General features: G+C 29.8%; 1 pseudogene; it reads right to left on the reverse strand.

The window, feature by feature from the left end:
- Positions 1-15,982: 15,982 nt before the first annotated feature.
- Positions 15,983-16,101, reverse strand: LOC120278367 (annotated as a pseudogene).
- Between the last annotated feature and the right edge of the window lie 2,187 nt (positions 16,102-18,288).

The raw sequence follows: 18,288 nt of genomic DNA on the forward strand, positions 1-18,288 counted from the left end.
AACATAGGAGGCATTCCCGAAAAAACTTAGAATTAGGGTTTTGATTAAAAAATATGAGACATTATGAAAAGAAAACAATTGTTGTTTTGATTCAAAAATGCAAGACATTCCCAAAAGAAACATAAGATTATTGTTTTGATTGAAAAATAAGAGACATTACTATAAGTAAATATATTATTAGGATTTTGATTCAAAAATAGTATAAATTCCGAAGAGAAAACATAGGATTAGGGTTTTGATTGAAAAATATTAGACATTACTACAAGTAAATATAAGATTTGAGTTTGATTATAGAGTAGTAGAGATTCGGTAGAGAAAACATAGGATTAGGGTTTTGATTGAAAAATAAGAGACATTACTATAAGAAAACATAGGAAAAAGTTTTTGATTCAAAAATAGTAGATATTCGGAAGAGAAAACATAGGATTATTGTTTTTATTAAATAATAGGAGATATGTTGGAAATAAAAAAAAAGAATTATTGTTTTGCTTCAAAACTGAAAAATAGGACATATTCTGAAAAGAAAATATAGTATTGGGGTTTGATTGAAAGATAGAAGACATTTTGAAAAGAAAACAAAAGGATTAAGGTTTTGATTCAAATTGAAAAATATGACATATTCTCAAAAAAAAAAATAAAGGATTAGGGTTTTGATTCAGAAATAGGAGCCATTTCCAAAATAGAACATAGGATTATATTTTTGACTGTAAAATATGAGACATTCCAAAAAGAGAACATATGATTAAGGTTTTAATTCAAAAATAGCAGACATTCCCAAAAGAAGCACATGATTAGGTTTTCAATTTTAAAAATATGAGACATTCCAAAAAAAAGAGAACATTGGATTAGGGTTTCAATTTAAAAATAGCAGACATTCCTAAAAGAAACCGTATGATTAGGTTTTCTATTGAAAAATATGAGACATTACAAAAAGAAAATAGAGAATTAGTGTTTTGATTAAAAAATAGGAGACATTACAAAAAGAAAACAAATGATAAGAATAAGGATTTTTATTGAAAAATAGGTAGCATTACGAAAAAAAATATAGGATTAGAGTTTTGATTGAAAAATTGAAAAATTGAGAAATAGGAGACATTCCTAAGTAGGACATTGGATTGGGATTTTGAATCAAAACCGACAAATAGGAGACATTACAAAAAGAAAACATAAAAATTAAAGTTTTGATTCTAAAAAAGCAGATATTTTAAAATGAACACATAGTATAAGAGTTTTGATTGAAAACCAAAAAAATTATACATTCCAAAAAAGAACATAGGATTAGTGTTTCGATTCAAAACAGAAAAATAGGAGACACTCCGAAAATATAACATAAAATTATGATTTTGATTTGAAAACTAGAAGACATTCTGAGAAGAAATAAAAGATTTAAGTTTTTGATTGAAAGACGAAATTTAGGTGACATTGCAAAAATAAAAATATAGGATTAGGGTTTTAGTTGAAAAGTAGCAAACATATCGAAAGTAAAACAAAGGATTAGGATTTAGATTAAAAAATTGGTGACATTATGAAAAGACATCAAAAGATTATGGATTTTATTCAAAACAAAAAAATATAAGAGATTCCGAAAAAAAATAAAAAGGATTAGGGTTTGATTCAAAAATAGGGGACATTTTGAAAAGAAAAACATAGGATTCAGGTTTTGATTGAAAGATAGGAGATATTACGAAAACAAAAAACATAGGATTTGATTCAAATATAGTAGGCATTACGAAAAGAGAAAAAATAGGATTAGGGTTTTGATTTAAAAATATAAAACATTACTTTAGAGAAACATACGATTAGGGTTTTGATTCAAAAATAGTAGACATTAACAAAATAAACCATAGGATTAGGGTTTTGATTTAAAAGTATGAGACATTACTTTAGAGAAACAAACGATTAGGGTTTTTGATTCAAAAATAGTAGACATTAACAAAAGGAAACATAGGATTAGGGTTTTTGATTGAAAAATAGAATTCATTACTATAAGAAAAATACAGGATTAGGGTTTTGATTAAAAACAAAAAAAGGGACCTTTCCAAAAAGAAAACATAGGATTATGATTTTGATTTAAAAATAGTAGACATTCATAAAAGAAAACATAGGATTAAAATTTTAATTTAAAAATAGGAGCCATTCCAAAAGAAAACATAGGATTACAATATCGATTGAAAAATATGAGACATTAGATATGGATTATTGTTTTCATTCAAACATAGCAGATATTTCCGAAAGAAAACATAAAGATTAGAGTTTTGATTACAAAATATGAGGTATTCCAAAAAAAACATAGAATTTGGGTTTGATTAAACGATATGAGCACTACAAGAAAACAAGAGTATTAGAGATGGAAAATTCCATCACTGATAGGTAAAATTCCGTTGGTGATAACTTTTAGCAATGGACAATTCCGTTGGAAATTTCCGTCGCTGAAAAACAAGTGGCTAATGCCATTCCATTAGAAAAACTATTCCATTGGTGATGGTGAACTATCACCAACAAAATTTTCCGTCACTAAAACTATTTATTACCAAAGGAATTCCGTCTATGATAGTCTTTATTACCAACAGAATTCCATCACTAAAAGTTTTTATTACCAACGGAATTCCATCTCTAAAAGTTTTTATTAGCAACGAAATTCCGTCTTTGATTGTCTTTATCACCAACAGAATTCCATCCCTGAAAGTTTCATTACCAACCGAATTCTGTCTTTGATAGTCTTTCACACCAATGAAATTCCGTCCCTAAAAGTTTTTATTACCAACAAAATTCCATCTCTAATAATTTTTATCACCAACAGAATTCCGTCCTTGAAAGTTTCATTACCAACAGAATTTCATCACTAAAAGTGTTTATTACTAAAAGAATTCCGTCTCTAATAGTATTTATCATATTATTATTATTATTATTATTATTATTATTTTGTTTCATTTCCCGTATTACATGTAATCAAACTATTTCACAAACTCTATATAATAAACAAAATCATTTATTCATAACAATAAACAAGTTCAATAATATTCAAACTAAATAAGTTCAATCTTGCATCATATTTTAAAACATGTTCATATATAATCAAAACATGAATAAGAAACGTAATATGTCAATTAAACTCTAGTTATGAAGCACCTAAGTTCTATGAATCACTCTCTCATCATTCAATCTTCATCATCAGTCATATCTTCTTCTTGGCCTCTATCACTCGCCCCAAGTTGAGAAAATTAGCATTACGAGCAACCATTACAGGATTTCCATGGTGACTGTTGTGCAAACCTAAAAAAAACAATACAAAGTAATCTGAATACAAATCTCTTTTACGATAATGCTTCATATAGACAACACGGAATGACCTAGAAGTTGTACAAAAAAGAAACAGTTTCTCTAAGACAAACAATATATCTGTACATACCTTAATAATTTTCTTTGTTCAACATTCAAGTATTCTCATATTTAGAGGCCAATTTCCAACATTTGATATCTAAAGGCTAATTTTAATTAGCAAGGGAAGTAGTGCATGATTATTTTCACTTTTCCCAAAACATCTTCAAGCTTTCCCCAACTAATCAGACCCTTTGTGCTAAAGAGTCTCTTTGCAACTTGATGATGCAATTTAAATTTTTAATGCATACAAACAAAGAAACAAAATACGTATAATATTTGGTGAACTAAAAGGAATATGACCACTAGTAGCTAGTCCTCATTTACAATAGAAACAAAAACTATAATTCCTTTTGGGAGTGATTGATGTTTAGTTATATGGTATATGATCATGCCATTGGAACTAAAATAACAATGGAGGCTTACACAAATAATGATCATGTCTTTGATGGCACTGCAAGTTCCTCTGATAATGCTATCTCCAGCAAATACATCATAAGAAGGTGAGGTTAATCCATATATATATACATGTAACTTTAAACATAGATTATAGTTCTGAAGACCATCCTGGAAAGCATAATAAAATAAAAGGAAAAAAGAAGTTACCCACAAGGATATAGCCGCCACAAATATTAAACTCTTTATATAGGAATAATGCACAAATAATAGTGTAATCAAACTTTTGGAGTAAATCTACTCATATAACTTACGTCATAGCACATTCCAATAATGCCATCTGTCATTGTGTACATGCATCGGGGGCCCAATTCAAAAAGCATCCTGGCCATCATAAGACCAGAATGAAGGGAACAACATGATTTATTAAAAGCATAAGAATAATGAGGTAGGTTATTTTAACAAAACCTACAGTATCAATGATACTTCAACTAAGCATTTCATATAAAACACATGACAATCATGAATTGAGAAGTTACTCAATGATTCTAATATCGCTAACTTTTGCGTAGACATATCAGCATACTTGAATATAATCTATTCTATATGGCGCGACTGTGAACAGGAAGTGCTATAACACTAGCTACAAACAAAAGAATAACAAAGATTATGGCATTAACAGGGTATTGAATCTTCAGTAAGTTAACCAATTCACATCCATTACAGATGAATAATGAGTCTCTAATTAGCAAAATGTAATTCATTTAAGGATCAATGAATCCTAAGCTTGCTAACCATATGAATGCAGTTTGTTTCGTGTTTCCAACTCCCGATAACCCCTTCCTCATTTGAAACAAGCAGAAGCGCTGACAGTAAAAGAATTGAAAATTCACACTATCTCCCCATACATTTTAAAGCACTAAGGTGAACAATTCAATAAGGTGAACAATTGAATTCTTTGCAATCAAAACGAATATATAATAAAATAGAACCTCTAGTTTCAAAACAAACCTAATAACCATGATCGACAAGAAATGAAAATAATCAACACCTGCATCCATAACTTGGAAGCTTCTTCACAAGCCTTCATCCCATCCTCATAATCTTGCATCGACATCTCCATCACATCCAAAATTGCCTAAACTACCACAATAAACGAAATCATACCCACATGGACCCCCTAAAAATCATATTGAAAAGAAAAAAATTAGGGATCGAAAGCAAGCCTGATTGTTGGCAAGATTAGTGTAGGTGATGGAAGGGCCAGCGCAACACCACACTCCATTAACAAAGGCGTCAGGGTTCCGAAGACCGAGGCCAAAATAAGTGAGAAATTGGTACTCTTCTCGAGCAAAGTCCAAACCAATCGATCGATGAGAGATCCTTGAAGAAGAAGAAGAAGAAGAAGAAGAAGAAGAAGAAGAAGAAGAAGAAGAAGAAGAAGAAGAAGAAGAAGAAGAAGAAAAAGAAGTGAATGGAATGAGGGGAGGATTTGAAGAGGAGAGAGTGGTGGTGGGGGTTGGGATCAGGCGCGATAAACAAATGCTTATCATCATTGCGAGGCTCACAATGATGGAGATGATTATGTTAGTCTTGCTCTCTCTCTATGGATATTGGATAATGGAGTACTATGTTAACGGGTTTGACTAGGATCCGATTTGGGAATTATTAGTTTTCGGATCGGTTATTTAGTAGTAAACTATTTTATTTATTTATAATTAAAATTAATGAAAAGTCTATATGCATTTTTCTTATGTCTTTCCACACATGTTCATATATTTTTTTATTTATTATTTTTAATAAATATGGACAACCCAAATTTTGGCATTGGACTTGAGAGAAAACGAACTATTTTTTTGCCTTTCAAAAGAACAAGGCATTTATTAAATAAGTGATTAAACTTATACTATATATATTACTCAATCTTGAACCAATGACCAAGCATCTGATTTGCATTAACGTTGAAAGATCAAAGAAGAACAATATGAATACTAGGATTAGGACTCTCTTCCTTCATACAAACATATACACACATATACATATTATACATGTATATATATATTCTGTTGTTAATAATCCAAAAACTCTATTGGTGATAATATTAAATTTCGTAGGTGATAGTAAGAAATTCTGTTGGTGAAAATAAAAGAATTCCGTCGATAATAATAAACAATTCCGTTAGTGATAATACGAAATTCCGTTGGTGATAATACAACATTCCGTTGTTAATAGTCTAAATATTCCGTTGGTGATAATACAAAATTATGTTAGCAAAAGTGATAAATTCCGTTGGTGATAAACATTTCGTTGGTGATAGTACCAAATTCCATTGGTAATAATCCAAACATTCTGATGGTGATAATACCAAATTCCGTTGGTGATAGTAAACAATTCCGTTGGTGATAATATGAAATTCCGTTGGTAATAACACCAAATTCAGTTGGTAATAACCCAAAAATTCTGTTTGTAATAATATTAAATTCTGTTGGTGATAATCTAAGAATTCCATCAGTGATAATAAACAATTCCGTTGGTAAAATTGCTCAATTCTGTTGGTGATAGTCTAAATATTTCATTGATGATAATACAAAATTCCGTTGGTAAAAGTGATAAATTCCGTTGGTGATAATACAACATTCTGTTGGTGATAGTACCAAATTCCGTTGGTGATAATTCAATATTTTATTGCAAATATATTAAAAAATTTTCAAGCTTAGGAAAAATTAATAATGTTCACCAACAGAATTCCAATGGAATATTCCGTTGGTGATAATATAATATTCCCTCACTAATGTCTTCGCAGGTTCAAAATCTTTCCCGTTGCATTTCCGTTACAAAATCCGTTAGTGATATTAACTTTCACCCACTGATAAATTCCGTTGGAAATATTCCGTCTCTGATGCTCCTGTTTTTCTGTAGTGGAGACATTACGAAAAGGAAACATATGATTATTATTTTGATTTGAAAATAGCGGGCATTTGCGAAAGAAGACATAAGATTAAGGTTTTACTTCAAAATTAGGAAGAATTCCAAACAAAAAACCATAATATTAGTGTTTTGATTAAAAAATATGAAACATTCTTAAAAAAAACATCGAATTATGGTATTGAATAAAAATTAGAAAACATTCCTAAAACAAAAGATAGGATTAGGCGTTTGATTTAAAAAATGAGACATTCCAAGAAGAAAACAAAGAATTAGGGTTTTGATTCAAAACTATAAAAAAATTGACATTCTGAAAAAGAAAACATAGCAATGGGGGGTTTTGATTAAAAACAAAAAAATAGGACATTCGGAAAATAAATTTTAGGATTCGGGTTATGATTCAAAACTAGAAGGCATTCCAAGAAGAAATAATAAGATTGTTTTTTAGGTATCATTTTGAAAGGAAAACATAGGATTAGGGTTTTAGTTGAAAAATATGAGACATTTAAAAAAGAAAAGAAAAGGATTAGGGTTTATATTAAAAAAAGGAGACATTCTTAAAATATAGCAAAACTTATTGTTTTCATTCAAAACTAAAAAGTAGAAAACATTCCAAAAATAAAACATCAGATTAGGGTTCGATTCAAAATTAGGAGGCATTCGAGAAAGAAAAACATAGGATTATGGTTTTGATTAAAAAATAGAAGACATTCCAAAAATAAAACATAAGTTTATGGTTTTGATTGAAAACCAATAAATAAGATGCATTCTGAAAAGAAAACGTAGAATTAATGATTTGATTGAAAACTATGAGACAATGCAAAAAGGAAAAACATTTGATTATGGTTTTAAATAAAAAATATGAGACGTTCCGAAAAGAATACATAGGAGTAAGACTTTTAATCAAAAGTAGGAGACATTACCAAAAGAAAATAAATGATTAATGTTTTGATTAAAAAATAGAAGATATTCCCAAAACAAAAGATATGATTAGGGTTTTGATTAAAAAAATTAGACATTCTAAAAAGAAAACAAAGGATTAGGGTGTTGATTCAAACCTAAAAAATAGGGAACATTCTGAAAAAAATAGCATTACAATTTTCTTTCGTAAAATAGCTGACAATTTGAAAAGAAAAGAAAGGATTCCAATTTATTGAAAAATAGGAGACATTTCAAAAACATAGGATTATTATTTTGATTCAATTTAGCAGGCATTCTGAAAGGAAAACATAAGATTTGGGTTTTGTTTGAAAACTATGGGGCATTACTATAAGAAAACATAGGATTTGGGTTTGGATTCAAAAATAGCAGACATTTACTAAAGAAACAATAGGATTAGGGGCTTGGTCAAAAACAAATACATAGAATTACGGTTCTATAATTGAAAAATATGAGGCATTATGAAAAGTAAACATAGGATTATTGCTTTGATTAAAAAATAGCAGACATTGCCAAAAGAAAACACATGATTATTGTTTTGATTAAAAAATAGGAGACATTCCAAAAAGAAAACATAATATTAGTATTTGATGAAAAATATAAGACATAAAAGAAAGCATACGATTAGGATTTGATTCAAAAATAGGAAGCATTATAATAAGAAAACATAGGATAACGGTTTTGATTGAAAACAATAACCAAGCGGACATTTCTAAAAGGAAATATATGATTAATGTTTCGATTCAAAAATAGCAGACATTCCCAAAATAAAACATAAGATTAGGGTTTTTATTCAAAAATAGGAGGCATTCCTAAATGAAAACATAGGATTAAGATTTTAATTCAAAATAGAAGGCATTATGAAAATAAAACATAGGAGATGTTACGAAAAGAAAACATACGATTATCAATTTTGAATAAAACAAAACCCTAACTTATGTTTTCTTTAAAAACTTGATAAATAGGAGACATTAATATAAAAAAAATAGAATTAATGTTTTGTTTGCAAAATAGGTGACATTACAAAAAGAAAACATAGGATTATGGTTTTGATTAAAAAATAGGAGAGAGTCTAAAAAGAAAACATAGGATAAAGCTTTTGATTGAAAAATAGGGGACATTATTATTAGAAAACATAGGATTTGGGATTTGATTCAAAAATAGTAGGCATTACGCACAGAAAAGATAAGATTAGGGCTTTGATCAAAATATAGTTGGCATTCCGAAAAGAAAACATAGGATTATTGTTATGATTGAAAAATCTGAGACATTCTGAAAATAAAACTTAGGATTAGGGTTTGGAATAAAAAAAATGGTAGACATTCCGGAAAGGAAACATAAGGTTAGGGTTTTGATTGAAAAATAAGAGACATTATAATAAAAAAACAAAAGTTTAGGGTTTTGATTGAAAACCAAAAAATAAGGGATATTTCCAATAAAAAAAATAGAATTAGTGTTATGATTTCAAAATAGCAAACATTCCAATAAGAAAACATATGATTGCAGTTTTGTTTAAAAAAGAGCAGGCATTCCGAAAAGAAAGGAGAAGATTAAGATTTTGATTGAAAAATAGGAGCTATTCAGAAAAGAAAAATAAATAACTAGGGTTACAGTTTTTATTCAAAACCGATAAATAGCAAACTTAAAAAAAAGAAAAAAATAGTATTAGCGTTTTGATTGAAAAATGGGAGACATTGCAGAAAGAAAACATAGGATTAATGTTTTCATTCAAAAATAGTAGGCATTCTGAAAAAAAAAACATATGATTATAGTTTCGATTGTAAAATAGGCAATATTACTACAAGAAAACATAGGATTATTGTTTTGATTAAAAAGATAGTAGAGATTCTGAAAAGAAAAGAAAGAATTAGTGTTTTGATTGAAAAATGTGAGACATTTCGCAGACAAAACATAGGATTAGGGTTATGATTAAAAAATAGGTAACATAGGATTAAAGTTTTGATTAAAAACCATAAAATAGGTGACATTTCCAAATTAAAACGTAAGATTAGGTTTTTGATTCAAAACAAAAAAAAATATGACACATTCTGAAAAAAAAAACCATAGGATTAGTGTTTTAATTAAAAAATAACAGGCATTCTAAAAAGAAAAGAAAGGATTAGGTTTTTTATTCAAAAGTATGACACATTTTGAACAGAAAGCATAGGCTAAGATTTTGATTCAAAACTGATATATAGGAGACATTAAAAAACGAAAACATAGGATTCGGAATTTGTTTGAAAGATAGGAGACATTCAAAAATAGGAAACAGTGGATTAGGGTTTTGATTCAAAAATAGTAGACATTCTGAAAAGAAATGAAAGGATTTGGGGTTTGATTCAAAAATAGGAGACATTCAAAAAAGAAAACAAATGATTAAGGTTTTGTTTAAAAAAATTGAAAAAAATAGGGACACATTTCAGAAAGGAAAATATAGAATTATGGGTTTTAATTAAATATAGTAGACATTCCATTAAGAAAAAAAGTATTAGGGTTTTTGATTTGAAAATATAGTAGACATTATAGAAAAGGAAACATAGGTTAGGGTTTTTGATACAAAAATGATGATATAGGAGTATTTATTTACAAACTAGGATTCGTCTGAAAAAGAAAACATAGGATTAGTGTTTTGATTGAAAAATAGTAGACATTACTATAAGAAAATGTTGGATTAGGGTTTTGATTTATGAAAATTAGACATTTGGTAAAGAAAACAAAGGATTACATTTTTAATTCAAAACTGATAAATATGACACATTCTTAAAATAAAACATAGGATTAGGGCTTTGATCCGTAAAGAAAAACAAAGGTTTGGGTTTTGATTCAAAAATGATAAATAGGATAATTTAAGAAAAGAAAACTTAGGGTTCGTGTTTTGTTTGGAAAATAAGTGGCATTCACGAGATTAAACATATGATTAGAGTTTTGATTCAAAAATAACAGATATTTTGAAAAGAAAATAAAGGATTAGGGTTTTGATTCAAAACTAAAAAATAGGACACATTCAGAAAAAAAAAACATAGGATTAGGGTTTTGATTTAAAAACGTGGTGACATTACTATAAGAAAACATAAGATTTGGCTTTTGATTGAAAAATATGAGAATTTATGAAAAGAAAGCATAGGATTAGGGTTTTTATTCAAAAATATAAGATCGGGTTTTGATTCAAATATAGCAAACTGATATGTTCTTCTCAAGTGCACGGGTCCCACACAAGTAATACATTGGTATCCCGTGAGTAATATAGTAATGTTTCATCTTTGGTCCTCAAATACACCAAGGTCTGCTTGGTAACTGTGCATCTCAAATACATCAAGTTTTGCAATCACAATAAGCAATCACAACTATGGTCATCCATACACCAAGTTTTACCAAAGCATCGCAAATCAAACACATCAACTTATGCGAACACATCATTAAACACAAGAAACCAATAAAACTCCGTAGACATACTAAAAGCAAGTGTATCAACAAGGCACATGAGCATCCAAGTTCATATATCCGGGGCACCATAGAGTGGCTAGCCCCTCATAGTTTTACAAATCAATAAAAGACAAAAGAAAACAAAAGTTAACAAAGCCATGAAAGACTTCCCCTCTTTACTTCTCAACCACTCTAACGATGCTCCGATGAAGTCCCGCCAGCTTATCTCCACTCCACTCGTGATCTTGCACCGTAGCTTCAGACCGGCCCCAGAAAAGTGAAGGGGAAGAGCTTCTTAGCCGCCCCCAAGAAGGAGAAAGAAAAAGATCCCCAGAAGCTACCATAGATCTGACTTAAAAAGCTAGTTTTCGGGCATGGCACACCCTGCATACGGTCATGCCACTTCGCCAAATTATCACTGGAATGTCTAAACAATTGAATCACAAAACTCCACCGTAGCCGACATGCCTGTGCACCGGCTCCTAGCACGATCATGCTAGGAGCACACAAACCGTGTCCCTTCACCAAACACGTGTTACAGTGATTTGCTACACTACTCGTCTACAAAAATCTCCTAGAATAATCAGTGGAATGCGTCACGGTCATGTCGAGACCTTGTCTGGCCTGAGAGCACTATAAATTCTCATCTTTTTGCACTATAATTGTGCCGAATCATGCTATTTTGTATAAGGACCTGTTTTCCTGCACAAATACACTATAATACCCAAAGTAGTACCGAATCGCAATAAATAAACGCTTGAAGACAAGATAAACACATGGAGAGGGTATCGAAATGTAATTCTGAAATGCACTCATCATAGGCATTCTGAAAAAAAAAACATAGAATTAGGGTTTTGATTGAAAAATAGGAGACATTAGTATAAGAAGGTATGGTATTAGTGTTTGATTCAAAAATAGTAGACATTCCAAAAAGAAAACATAGAATTAGGGTTTTGATTAAAAAATATTATACATTTCGAGAAAAAACATAGGATTATTGTTTTCAATAAAAAAATAGCATACATTCTCAAAAGAAAACATAAAGTTTGGGGTTTGATTAAAAAATAGGTGGCATTAAAAAAAACATAGGATTAGTGATTAGTTTTATAAAATATGAGACATTACGAAAAAAAAAACATACGATTATTTTTTTGATTAAAAAATAGCAGGCATTCCCAAAATAAAACATAAGATTATTGTTTTGATTAAAAAAAAAGAGTCATTCCAGAAAGAAAAAAACATTTTATTAAGGTTTTGATTAAAAAAATGAGGCTTAAAAAAATTTAGGATTAGGTTTTTAATTAAAAATATGAGACACTACGGAAAGAAAATATACATTTATTGTTTTGATTCAAAAATAGCAGAGATTGTGGGAAAAATAACATAAGATTACGGTTTTGATTGAAAAATAGAAGACATTACGTTAAGAAGAAATAGGATTATGGTTTTGATTTAAAAATAGTAGTCATTCCGAAAAGAAAACATAGGATTAAGGTATGATTGAAAGAAAGCAGACATTGCTATAAGAAAACATAGAATTAGGGTTTTGATTAAAAAATAGTAGGTATTCCAAAAAGAAAACATACGATTAGTATTTTGATTCAAAAATAGGTGATATTATGAAAATAAAACAAAGGATTAGGGTTTTGATTCACAACTGAAAAATATTACACATTCTAAAAAAAAACATAGGATTAGGGTTCTGACTGAAAGATAGGAGGGGGAGGCGTAAGGAGGTTAAGTACTAAGTTTTAAACGACCACATTCGAGGCGTCAACACGACGAAATGAGCCTTCAAACAGACCAAAATTGTCCTACCCAGGGCCACGCATAGAGATCAGTGATAGACATAAGCAGGCACTACCAGTCGAATAAAAAAAAACTTCCAGCCAGCAAGCACTCACCACTCATACATAGGGAGGTAGGAAGTCTTCTAGAAGTCGCATTACTTGTCGATGTCCTGATTCTAGTAGTAGTCGAGATGCCTTTCCTGGGGGAACCCTTCCCTTGCATTCTATTATTGTATTGGCTTCAATCAATCCTGAATTGGCATAAGGCGTAAGAAGTCATCGATTGGACGGCCTTAAATGCGAATCATCTCGGCTGATGTTGAGAAGAAAACAAAGGATTAAGGTTTTATTCAAAACTAAAAAATAGGACACATTCCAAAAAGAAAAACATAGTATTACAGTTTTGATTCAAAAATAGTTGTCATTTCCAAAAGAGCACATAGGTTATGTTTTTGACTGAAAAATATAAGACATTACAAAAAAGAACATGGGATTGGTGTTTTGATTCAAAAATGGCAGACGTTATTAAAAAAAAAAAATTCCGATTATTGTTTTGATTAAAAAATAAGAGACATTTAAAAAAAAATAGAGGATTATTGGTTTGATTAAAAAATAGAAGACATTATGGAAAGAAAGCATAGCATAAGAATTAGTATTTTTGTCGAAAAATGAGGCATTACGAAAACAAAATATTGGATTACATTTTTTATTCAAAACTGAAAAATAGTAGACAATTGGAAAATAAACATAGATTTAGAGTTTTTATTGAAAAATATGATACATTCTGAAAAGAAAACATATGATAAAGGTTTTCATTAAAAACTGAAAAATTCGGTGGCATTTAGAAAAGAAAACATAGGATTAGAGCTTTGATTCAAAATAGGAGACATTACGTGTAGAAAACATTGGTTTAGTATTTTGATTCAAAAATAGTAGACATTCCCAAAAGAAAACATATAATTAGGGTTTTGTTTGAAAATTTTAAAATAGGAGACATTACGAAAAGAAAACATAAAATTAGGGTTTTGATTCCAAAAAAATAGACATTCTGAAAAGAAAACATAGGATTAGAGTTTTGATTCAAAACCCAAAAAAATTAACATTCCAAAAATAGGAGATATTCCGAAAAGAAAACATAGGATTAGGGTTTTAATTCAAATATATTAGGCATTCCGAAAAGATAACATAAGATTAGAGTTTTGATTGAAAAATAGGAGACATTATTATAAAAAAACCTAGGACTAGGGTTAGAATTCAAAAATAGTGGATATTCCGAGAAGAAAAAGATAGGAATAGTGTTTTGATTGAAATATAGTAGGTATTCTAAAAAAAACATAGAGTTAGTGTTTTGATTGAAAAATATGACACATTCCAAAAATAACACATACGATTAGGGTTTTGAATAAAAAATATCAGACATTCCAAAAAGAAAACATAAGATTTGTGTTTTAATTAAAAAATAGGACACATTACGAAACAGAAGGCATTCAAAAAAAGAAAACATAGGATATGGGTTTATTTTGCAAAATATTAGACATTCCGAAAAGAAAAACATAAGATTAGGGTTTTGATTCAAATAAAGTAGGCATTAAAAAAAACATAGGATTACAGTTTTGATTTAAAAAATAGGAAACATTACTATAGGAAAACATTGGATTAATGTTTTGATTAAAAATCGAAAAACAGGGAACATTTCCGTAAGAAAACATAGGATTACGGTTTTGATTCAATAATAAGAGCCATTCCCAAAGGAAATGATAGGATTAGGGTTTTGATTTAAAATTTAAAAATAGGAGAAATTTTTAAAAAAATAGAGGATTAGGGTTTTGATTGAAAAATAGGAGACCTTACTATAAGAAAATATAGGATTAGAATTTTATTTCTAAAATACTAGCCACTCCGAAAAAAAAAAAAGATTAGGGTTTTGATTGAAAAATATGAGACATTACAAAAAGAAAACATAGGATAATTATTTGATTAAAAAATAGTATACATTCCAAAAAAGAAAAACATAGGATTAGTGTTAGACTAAAAAAAAAGGCATTCCAAAAAAACTTAGGATTAGGTTTTTGATTAAAAAATTTGAGATATTTAAAAAATAAAACATGGGATTAGGGTTTTCATTAAAAACCAAAAAATAGTAGACATTTCAAAAATAAAACATACGATTATTAGTTTGATTCAAAAATAGCAGATATTCAGGAATGAAAATATAAGATTAGGATTTTGATTAAAAAATTAGAGGCATTCCAAAAAAAACTATAAGAAAACACAGGATTAGGGTGATAATTGAAAAATTGTTGACATTCCGAAAAGAAAGCTGCAGGATTAGGATTTTTATTCAAAAAATAAGTGGCATTATGAAATAAAACTTACGATTAGGGTTTTGATTGAAAATTAGTAGACATTCTGAAAGGAAAACATATCATTATGGTATTGATTGAAAAATAAGAGACATTTTGAAAAGAAAACATAGGATTAATGTTTTGATTGAAAGATAAGAGATATTCCAAAACGAAAACAAAAGATTAAGGTTTTCATTTAGAAGTAGGAGGCATTACGAAAAGAAAACATAGGATTAGCATTATGATTGAAAAATATGAGGCATTACGAAAAGAAAACACAAGATTATTATTTCAATTCAAAAATAGTAGAGATTCCCAAAAGAAAACATAAGATTTGTGTTTTGATTAAAAAATAGAAGGCATTCAAAAAAAACTTAGGATTAGGGTTTTGATTCAAAAAATATGGGACATACAATTATTGTTTTCATTCAAAAATACAGATATTCCCAATAGAAAACATAAGATTAGGGTTTTGATTCAAAAATAGGAGGCATTCTGATAAGAAAACATATTATTAGGATTTTTATTAAAAAATAGGAGGCATTACGAAAAGAAAACATAGGATTAGGCATTTGATTAAAAATTAGCAAAGATTACACACACAAAAAATAGGAGACATTATTCTAAGAAAAACATAAAATTAGTGTTTTGCTTAAAAACATAGGTCAGTCTTTCATTTTATTATTATTATTTTCTATTATTATTATTATTATTATTGTTGTTGTTGTTGTTATTTTTTTAATTAACAAAATCATAAAAATAAACCATGTAGCATAAAAAAGGGGAGGGGTGCAACACGAGGACTTCGGAGGAGGTCACCCATCCTATTACTACTCTCGGCCGAGCTCGCTTAAGTTCGAAGTTTTGATGTGATCCTATGCTTTAGTGTTAGTATGATTGCACCCGATAGACGTTCACTCCTTGTTGAAAAAGAAAGGATTAGGTTTTTGATTGAAAAATAGGGCACATTTTTGAAAGAAAACGCACGATTAGGATTTTGATTAAAAAATAGTATGCATACGTAAAAGAAAATATAGGGTTAGGGATTTGATTGAAAAATATGAGACATTACTTAATCTTATGTTTTCTTTTGCAAACAAACCCTGAAAAGAAAGGATTAGGGTTTTGATTTAAAAATAGGAGACATTCCGAAAAGAATACAAAGGATTAGGGTTTTGATTCAAAACTAAAAAATATGACACATTCTGAAAAGAAAAAAATAGGATTAGGATTTTGAATGAAAGATAAGAGATATTTAGAAAAGAAAACATAGGATTAGGGTCTTGATTCAAACATAGTAGGCATTTCGAATAGAAAACATAGGATTAGAGTTTTGAATGAATAATAGGAGACATTACTATAACAAAACATAGGATTTGGGTTTTAATTCAAAAATAGTAGACATTCTGAAAAGAAACATAGGATTAGAATTTTTATTCAAAAATAGGAGGCATTATAAAAATAAAATTCACTATGCTAGCAAGACTTTAACTCCAGCTTAAGGAAATTACACTACCATAGAAAAAGTGTTTTTGGCTATGTTCTACGCCTTTGATAAGTTCAGATCTTACCTAATGTTATCTAAAGTCATAATGTATATTGATTATGCAGCAATTAGATACCTCCTTTCTAGGACTAATACAAAACCTCGACTAATTAGATGGATTTTTCTTCTACAAGATTTCAATTTAGAAATTCAAGACAAGAAGGGCTTAGAAAATGTGGTGGCAGATCAGTTAGCTTGTCTTATGTACGCTGACGAAGATAGTAATAGGCACTGAAGGATTAATGATGCTTTTCTTGATGAGCATATTTACTGGGTTGAAAAGATGTCTACCCATGATGATGGATGTCCTTGGTTTGTGAATTTTGCAAATTACATGGTGGGAAGAATGATCTCTTCGCAGTTCTCATACCAATAGCGAAAGAAATTCCTATATGATGTCAAGCACTATTTTTGGGAGTACTCTTTCTTGTATAAACTTTGCGCTGACCTTGTGGTGCGACATTGTGTCTCTCACAACAAGGGATGGAAAATTCTAAAGCATTCAAGAATGGTAAGAGGACATTTTAGTGTAAATCGCATGATAGAGAAGGTTTTGGAAGCTAGATTCTTTTGGCCATCGCCAATTATGGATGCTTAGAAGCTTGGTGTAACATGTGATCCATGTCAGGGAAGTGGAAACCTATCCAAACTCGATGAAATGAGACAGAGCCCTATCCAACAATGTGAAGTTTTTGATGTATGGGGGATTGATTTAACTGAATTCAAATGGAAACAAATACTTGTTAGTGGCATTTGATTACGTTTCCAAATGGGTGGAAGCACAGGCTCTTCCCTCAAAAGATACAAAAGTGGTGGTTAAGTTCTTAAAAAGGTTGTTCTCATGATTTGGTACCCCTAGAGCAATTATTAATGATTGGGGAACACACTCTTGCAACACTCAATTTGTGAACGTGATGAAGAAATATGGTGTTAACCATTCGGTTGCCATGCATATCACGCCCAAATAAGTGGTCAGGTTGAGGTCACAAACTAAGAGTTAAAAACAATTCTTTAAAGGATTGACTACAAATGTTTATAATCAAAATGATTGGATGTTTCCATTTGGGCCTACAGAATAGCTTACAAAACTTCCATGGGGCACGCACCAATTTGGTTGGTTTATGTCAAGGCTTGCCAACTGCCTATCAAGCTTGAGCATCAAGCTTATTAGGCAATCAAACTGTTGAATTTCTACATGGGGGATGCCCACAGAAAGTGAAAATTCCAATTGAATGAGTTAGAGGAGGATAGACAAAATACATATAAAAATGTGTTATTGTACAAGGAGAAAACAAGAAGGATTCACAATAACCACCTCAGAATGGATAAGTAATTTCAAGTTGGGGAACAAGTTCTCCTCTTCAATTCAAGATTGAAGCTCTTTCCTTGCAAACTCAAGTCCCAATGGTCTAGACCCTACACGGTCATGCAGACATGTCCTCATGGTGCGATTGAGATTTCTCACCCCACTAAGGAAACTTTCAAAGTTAATGGGCATCGATTGAAGCATTATGCGATAAGTGAGGAATCTCCATCTCCCACAGTT

Source organism: Dioscorea cayenensis, chromosome 15 (genome assembly GCF_009730915.1).
Source record: "Dioscorea cayenensis subsp. rotundata cultivar TDr96_F1 chromosome 15, TDr96_F1_v2_PseudoChromosome.rev07_lg8_w22 25.fasta, whole genome shotgun sequence".
In the NCBI taxonomy this organism is placed as follows: domain Eukaryota; kingdom Viridiplantae; phylum Streptophyta; class Magnoliopsida; order Dioscoreales; family Dioscoreaceae; genus Dioscorea; species Dioscorea cayenensis.